Genomic DNA, 6,147 nt, shown 5'->3' with positions numbered 1-6,147 from the left:
TGAAACATCGTATACCCACATTTTGTCGCAGATTACACATTTTACAAACTGGTTACTAATAACAATAGGGCTTCGCACTGTTCCAGTGCTCGGGCCCTAACTATATAATATTTAACTTACTGGATTGGGCATTTAAAATATACTACAGGAAAGGATATATTTCAAAGTAGTTTTTATTCAGATCTACTGCAGTTTGTTGGGAGTGGGCCATTGTTCTTTGAGTAACTTCCACTTTGACTTCTAAAGAAACTTCTTATGTCCACTTTTCTTTTTCGGGACCCATCCTGGCTGTGCCTTATTACCAAACACACACACACACACACACACACACACACACACACACACACACACACAAATGTGAATGTAAATGCAACCACTGATATTATACTCTGTCTAGCTGACATGACTTAGGCAGAATAAGCTCCAACAGATGCACATGGACTGTAGCTGCTGGCCAACCAGCAAACAAACTCCGCTGTCCTCACGCGCTTTTTACAACCAGATGGAGTGACAGCGGGGACGGCCAATCACACATTAGCAAGAAATGGCACAGCCAATCGATGAGTGATATTACGTTAGAGGCGGGACTTCAAGCAGAGACTGACTGTTAACCCTTTGTGTACCATAAGCATTGACTGAACACTGACGGTATACTGGTAGGGACTATACAGAAGTGGCTAGTACGGACGTGTCCTTGACATCCCTACCCAGTTCTACGCCCCTGCTGTATATGCATGGAATGAAAAAAAAAAAACGAAAAAAAAAAAAAAAAAAAAAAAAAAAAAACGCGATGTGTGTGTGTGTGTGTGTGTGTGTGTGTGTGAGAGAGAGAGAGAGAAAGAGAGTGTGAGAGAGAGAGAGTCATAAACATGCATGTTACGGGCCTAATAATGTAATTTCATTGTTTTATCTTACTCATACATTGAATTGTTACTACATTTTGTCAAATTATTTATCATTATCGATATTATCACACATTAACAAAGATAACTCTTAATCTTTTCAGCCCATTCTTCCTCTCCAGTCAGCATGTCGCCTTCAGGCCTACAGAGTGCGTGTACCTTTCGAGAAACACCCGTTCGTCTGGTTTCCTCTCGTCAGCTTCCTGTGGTTCCATCTTAGTAGTTGCCAGGAGGGGAAAAAACAAGTCAAATGTAAAAATCTGAGGCCGTACAGGCTGGAAAACTCTTCGTCTCAGCTGAAAAAATCTTAGGACGGAAATAAAACTTTGCCGTGCGCAGCGCCGCGGTGTGTTGGGTTTAGTTTTCCTGCATCCACGTCTCAAGCTCGAGCCACGCCCCATTTCTACCGCCTGTTTGTGTTTTTAGGTGTTCAGCTCTCAGCTCTCAGACTGACTGACAGCTCCTACACAAAGACAGGAAACAGAACCGAGAAGAGCCGAGGGAATTAAGAAAACCTACTGCACCTTTAGAGGTCCAGCAACATTAATGAGGCCGTTTCTTATACTGCCTTCAAGTGATGTCGGAAATATTAAGCGGGGCGCTCATGAGCCGGTTCTCCAATACTTTTGACATTTGTTGAGCGGAGGGTATGGACTTTTCTAGTTTATGGCAAAGGTATTTGTATTAGTGCGTAAATAATTAATGTTTCTATACTGTTCAGTTTTCTTTTTTTTTTTTTTTGTTAGGATTAGGGTTTTTTAATGAACCCATTAGACTGACAGGTATCCCCCATCTGCATTTCTTCTGTATATTATTTTTTATTATTGCTGACCAAAAGCACTTTTAATGGACAGATGAGTCCTCGCACTTTAAAGCAGCATTAACTCGGGAAGCAGGGAAAGCAGCCAACACACACATGCACGCACGCAAATAATGATGATGTATAGATATATAAATGTATGATTAAAAAAAAAAAAAAAAACTTGTGTAGTGTGAAGAGCTGTAAAACGCATAATTTTATAGTTCTGTTTTAGAATATATGTGTAACTAAATTCTGATCGTTTTGTCATTTATAAACAGCACACACGTTTGTGACTGAAAAGGAAATATGACCTTAATTAAGTAAGACCTTCATTTTAAATCACAATCACTAATAATAATAATAATAATAATAATAATGAATGAATGAATGAATGAGTTTATTTGTCATTGCACAACAAGTTACAACGAAAATGAGGATTGCTACTTCAGAACAATGTATAAAATTAATAAATAAGAGAAATAAATAAATAGTTAAAAAAAAAAGACAGTATAAAACAAAACAGTGACAACAGCAGCAACAACAGGGACAGTTAAAGGTGCATCAGTATAAAGTGCAAACTGGCAGTGTAAAGTGCATGTGATGATGAGAGAGGCAGTTCATGTGTGACTGTTAAGTGTTCTAATGGCTGTGGGAAAGAAACTGTCTCTGAGTCTGGATGTGCGGGTTTTGATCTGTCTGTATCTCCTTCCTGAGGGGAGTAGGTGAAAAAGTTCATGACCTGGGTGTGAGAAGTCCTTGATTATTTTATTTGCTCTGCTGAGGTACCGGGTGGAGGCAATACTGTTCAGTGAGGGCAGGGGGCATCCAATGATCTTTTCCGCAGAGCAGATCACTCTCTGCAGTGCCTTTTTCTCTGCCTCAGTGCAGTTTGCATACCATGCCGTGATGCAATATGTTAAGATACTTTCTATAGCAGAGCTATAGAAAGTCACCAGCAGCTTCTGCTCCAGGTTGTTCCTTTTCAGCAGCCTCAGGAAGTGGAGACGCTGCTGGGTTTTCTTGATGATGGCAGTGGTGTTAAAAGTCCATGTGAGTTCGTCGGAGATGTGGACGCCCAGGAATCTGAAGGTGTTGACTCTTTCCACACAGGTCCCATTGATCAGGAGTGGCAGAGGTTCTGTCTTCTGCTTCTTCCTGAAGTCAATGATCATCTCCTTGGTTTTTGTGGTGTTCAGTCCCAGGTTGTTAATTTGACACCACGCTGTCAGTCCCTCAATCTCCTCCCTGTAGTGCCCTTCATCACCCTCAGTAATGAGACCGATGACTGTCGTATCATTGGCAAACTTAATGATGGTGTTGGACGGGTGAGCTGGAGTACAATCGTAGGTGTAGAGGGAGTAGAGTAGAGGGCTGAGAACGCACCCTTGTGGTGCGCCGGTGCTGAGCCTGATGGTGGAGGAGAGGTGGGGTCCCAGTCGGACTACCTGTGAGCGGTTGGTGAGGAAGTCTTTGATCCATGAGCAGATGGAGGTGGAGAGGCCCAGGTGAAGCAGCTTGTCTGTGAGGATGTCTGGGATGATGGTATTGAATGCGGAGCTGAAGTCCACAAAGAGCATCCTCACGTAGGTGCTGCGGTGCTCCAGATGACTCAGAGCAGTGTGTGTTGCTGTGACGATGGCGTCCTCAGTGGACTTGTTTGACCTGTATGCATATTGATGAGAGTCAAAAGTGGCAGGGAGGCTGGATTTGATGTGCTGTGAGATCAGTTTCTCGAAGCATTTCATAACGACCGGTGTCAGCGCTACTGGCCTGTAGCTGTTGAGGTCGTTTGAAGCCGTCTTCTTTCGCACCGGGATGATGGTGCTGGATTTCAGGCAGGATGGTACAGTGGCCTGTTGCAGGGAGGTGTTAAAAATCCTGGTGAAAACCCCAGTGAGCTGGTCAGCACAGGAGCTAAGGACCCTGCCTGGCACTCCATCAGGTCCAGTTGCCTTCCGAGGGTTGACTGCCTTCAGCACACGTCTCACCTGATGTTCCTGCAGGGTGAGTGTGTGGCTGGTGGAAGCTTGGAGAGCAGGTGGCGAGTCTGTCGCAGGTCTCTCAGCCTCAAACCTGGAGAAGAAGTGGTTTAACTTCTCTGCCAGTGAGGCGTCGGCGTGGCTGGTGCTGCTGACAGTGTTGCCTTTGTAGTTCGTCAGCTGTTGTATTCCCTGCCACATTCTGCGAGGGTCTTTATTCGCCAGGTGCTCCTCCACTGTCTTCTTGTAAGCCTCCTTCGCCTTCCTGATGCTCCTCCTCAGGTCGGCTCTAGCAGAGCTGTACAGTTCTTTATCCCCCAATCTGAAGGCAGAGTTACATTTCCTCAGCAGTCTTTTAACCTCATTTGTCATCCAGGGTTTCTGATTTGGGAATGTTCTCACCCGTTTTTTGACTGTGACATTGCTAATGCAATATGTGATGTTATCCAGCACAGTCTCTGTGTGGCCATCCAAGTCATTCTGTGAGAATATGTCCCATTCAGTGTGTTGAAAACAATCCTGCAACTGAGCAAGGGCAGATTCTGGTCAGACTGTGACATTTTTAGTGCAAGGTCTGGTTTTCCTTCTCAGGGGGATGTATGCAGGGATCAGAAACAGTTGAATGTGGTCGGACTTGCCCAGATGTGGGAGGGGGATTGCTCTGTATGCCTGCTTGATGTTAGAATAAACATGGTCCAGCGTTTTTTCCCCTCTGGTGGCACATTTGACATGCTGATAGAAGCAGGGTAGGACAGTTTTTAAAGATGCCTTGTTAAAGTCCCCGGCTACAATGTGAGCACCTTCTGGGTGGTCGTGCTGCAGTTTGTTGATAATAATAACGAATTTATTGAATTTATTTAGCACTCCTGATGAATGCAATTTGCTGCATATTGTTAATTTATTCACGTTAATTTATTATGTTCTGCCCCTTTGGAGACTATATTCCAAACCCTTTGCTCTAAATATTGTTTGAAATATAAAATGATACGTATATTTCACTTAAAAAAAAAAAAAAAATCACTAACATAATGAAATGGGTCTAAATTGTGACGTTTCTCATAGGAGCTAGTGTTAGATTGGACTGACCTCACACACACACACACACACACACACACACACACACACACACACACACACACACAGATAGCCCAAAACACATCTTTAAATGTTGTCCCTTTGTCTTACTGATGTCATTATCTGTACTGGTCAGTCTGTCATGTTTATTTTTCTGTCGTACTAAAAAAATGAGTAAATAAGGTAAACCATGGGTACATGTGGTCAATGTAACAATAACCATAATGCATTTTATTATGATAAGTGGTGGTAATACCATGATAATACTGTAACACTCAGCCTATGGTTCATTGTAAAAATGGTAAGACACACTGATACCATCCATGGCCTGTACTCTTTAAATCGTTGCTGGCTATGGTAAAACCATGCTTAGCAGCAGTTATCATGAAACCATGGTAAACTGTGGTCATTTTTTTTTTTTTTTTTTTAATTTGCATTAATGTGAAACCAAGTAAAACAGAGCTGTAATCGCCAAAAAACAAACAAACAAACAAACAAACAAAAAAAAAAACAGTGATGCAAATGGTTTTTACACAGGCCCATTTCACATTTGAACTGCAGGTGGAAAAACAACTACAATTGCTGAAAGAGACAAACTATTTGAGCTAAACTGATGTATTCCTCTCATATTACTCACACTTTGCTTAGAGCGAATATGACTGGGTGAAATTATATTAATTACCTTGGAAAGGAAGGAAAGATTCACGCTGAGATCAAAACTACTACTTTTTGATACATAAAGAGTGATTTATTTCTATGATTTTTGAGGCCACTGTTGACAAATTATTTCAACTCATTAAATGTAAATTTGCAGCTATACTTTATGTAATTGTGTTGCAAAAATAGACTTTACATAATTTTAAGACACATTGGGCTCTAGTTTCCCGGCGCAGCGCAGGGTGGCGCAGTGAGGCGCACCCCGCGCAAAGCTATTTTCGACCAGTGCAACCCGTTGGGCGCAGGTTCATATTTTCGCAGACCGAGGTGCGCTGAGATGGGAGTGGCGGCGCAGCAGGGGGAGGTGTCAACAGATTCAGCTTGGCGCAGTGACATTTTCGTGCCAAAAGGCTTCGCCGAGGTGCGCCAAAAACTCGCCTCCTGAAACCACGTCTACTTTCAGCGCGAGGCGCAGCGGGGCCGGCGCAGTGGAATTTTGGCTGGCAGGCGGGCAGTGCGCACACGTCACCACAACCTCACAGATTGTCAGGCACAGTAACAATGCAATAAATACCCACAAAAAACACTATTTAATGCTATTATCTCAATCAGCACATAAATGTATCTCCATATCGACTGTCCCATCACAACTGATGTCAGATCAAAGGAGATTGGCACCATTTGTCATGCACAATGGAAACCCAACCTGATCACCTGTCAGTCAAACAGTCTG

This window comes from Myripristis murdjan, chromosome 8 (assembly GCF_902150065.1).
Source record: "Myripristis murdjan chromosome 8, fMyrMur1.1, whole genome shotgun sequence".
In the NCBI taxonomy this organism is placed as follows: Eukaryota; Metazoa; Chordata; class Actinopteri; order Holocentriformes; family Holocentridae; genus Myripristis; species Myripristis murdjan.
This window is presented reverse-complemented; position numbering follows the sequence as displayed.